Genomic DNA, 2662 nt, shown 5'->3' with positions numbered 1-2662 from the left:
TGCTGCTAACTGAAGCCGATCGATTGGATGAACAGTGAGCATTGCGCGGGGAGGGGGGGTTGGATGAATAGTGAGCGGTAGCGTTGCCTCTGGATGAACAGGACCCCGTGGTGTGGAGGGCTGAATGAACAGTAGACGGTGGAGGGGTGCCCGTGGAGGGGTGGTTGAACAGGACCCCGTGGTGTGGAGGGCTGGATGAACAGTAGACGGTGGAGGGGTGCCCGTGGAGGGGTGGTTGAACAGTAGCTGGTGGAGTAGCGCGCGGTGGAGGCTGGATGAACAGGAGCCCGTGGAGGCTGGAGGAGGTCGACGGTAGCCCATGAAGGCTGGAGGAGGTCGACGGTGGAGATGAACAGTATCCCATGGAGTCCCGTTTTGCGGTACGCCACACCCCTCCCGATCAACAGCACCCCCGTTTCGACCGTAGCGCTCCAACACAAGTCCGTTTCCTCCGTTTTGCGGTACGCCACACCCCTCCCGATCAACCGGACCCCCGTTTCGATTGTAGGAGGTCCGTTTCCTCCGTTTTGCGATACGCCAGACCTCTCCCGATGAACAGGATCCCGTTTAGAACGTGGCTGGTTGAACACAAGGCCGTTTCCTTCGTTTTGCGGTACGCCAGGCCTCGTTTCCATTGCCTGTTCCGTCCAAGCCCTCCCGATGAACACGACCAGGCATTCCGTTCCGACCCGGCCGGTTGGCTCCCATGCGTTTCGTTGCCTCCCGATGAACACGACACATTTCGTTGCCTCCCCATGAACACGACGCATTCCGTTGCCTCCCCATAAACATGACGCATTCCGTTGCCTCCCCATGAACACGACGCATTCCGTTGCCTCCCCATGAACACGACGACGACGCTGTTTCTCGTTCCGACCCAGCCATGTACACGAGCCCTGGCCGTATTTATGCGCGAGTAGGCGTTCGAGACCCTGCCTGTATGTACCTACGTGGTCGTATTTTGTTTCTTGCACCTTGGCCGCTGTACGTACGTGTACATACTACGTGCGCGCCTCTACTACGACACGTACGCGCCTCTACTACGATATGTGTGCGCCTCTACATCGACCAGTATATATGTACGTACATGTTCACGACCAGAATGACAACGCTATGTACGCTTCGACCAGGTGGGTCCCGACTATCAGGCACTTCTTTGCCTGCGAAGATCTAGCTGGTGGGTCCCAGCAGTCAGGGGGGGGGTGAATCATTTTGTTTTTTTATTTTTGCCCGGACGCACTTCCTTGCGTGCGAAGGTGTAGCTGCTGGGTCCCAGCAGTCAGGGGGGATCGTTTTGTTTTTTTTGCCCGGACGCACTTCCTTGCGTGCGAAGATGTAGCTGGTGGGTCCCAGCAGTCAGGGGGAAGCATTTTTTTCGCGAAATACAGTGGCCCGTCCGGTGGGACCCCGCTGTCAGGTGGAGGAATAATTATTTTGCGCATAATAAGGAGGCACTTCCTTGCTGCGGCTGTGGACCTAGCTGTCAGCCTCTCCACGTACAGTCCACGTCCGATGGAAGCCATTCCTTGACCACGTTGACCACGCCGCGCCGAGAGCACCATGGCAGTGGATGACGGCGAGGCCTAGGAAGGGGACGACGCGGAGCCGGGGAAGACGCGGCAGTGGATGCCCACGCGTAGAGGAGTATGAGGGTTCACTCGTTCGGCTGCGGTGTGAGGCTGCCGTCGCCGCAGAATAACAGGGGGTGTGGGTGCGTAGAGGCATGGCCTGGCCAGCGGTGGGAGTAGTAGGGGGCGGTGAGGCCTCCGCGGCATCACAGCCGGCCACGGGCAGCAGGAGCAGGCGGCATGATCGGTGCTGCTTTGGGCGGCTAGAGCAAGAAGACCAGAGGTTGAAGAAGCACTACGGCCGTTGGATGGACATCGTACGGTCACTGGAGCTAGAATCGTTCATATATTGACTAAAGTTGACAAAGGCCTCCGTCCCAGTCAACTTAGTAGGCCCACAAGTTAGCCTCCCACCAAGGTGGGTCCCAGCTAGCAGGGGGTATTCATTTTTTTGTGCGTAATAAGGAGGCACTTCCGGTGGGTCCGAGCTGACAGCGGGGGAACGTTTTTTTTCGCGAAATACGATGGCCCGTCCTGTGGGTCCCAGCAGTCAGGGGGAAATGTTTTTTTCACGAAATACTGATGGCCCGTCCGATGGGTCCCTGCTGTCAGGTGGAGGAATAATTATTTTCCGCGTAATAAGGAGGCACTTCCTTGCGGCTGCCGTGGACCCAGTTGTCAGCCTCTCCACGTACAGTAGTCTTCCGATGGAAGTCGGTCGTTGACCACATTGACCACGCCGCGCCGAGAGCACCACGACGGTGGACGACGGCGAGGCCTAGGAAGGGGACGACGCAGAGCCGGGGAAGACGCGGCAGTGGAAGCCCGCGCGGAGAGGAGTGCGAGGGTTCACCGGTTCGGCTGCGGTGTGAGGCTGCCATCGCCGCAGAATAACAGGGGGTGTGGGTGAGTAGAGGGATGCCATGGCCAGCGGTGGGAGTAGTAGGGGCGCTGAGGCCTGCGCAGCAGCACAACCGGCCACGGGAGGCGGGAGTAGGCGGTAACCACTCCCTCTTTTTTTTAATAATTTATATATAGCTCATGGCAACTTCTTATGCAATTTATTGCAGTCGTTTTTTTTGGTTGACCAGGGC

Source organism: Triticum urartu, chromosome 7A, assembly GCF_056163025.1.
Source record: "Triticum urartu cultivar PI428250 chromosome 7A, HENAU_Tu73, whole genome shotgun sequence".
NCBI lineage: Eukaryota > Viridiplantae > Streptophyta > Magnoliopsida > Poales > Poaceae > Triticum > Triticum urartu.
The sequence above is the reverse complement of the archived record's forward strand: the minus strand, read 5'-3'. Positions refer to the sequence as shown.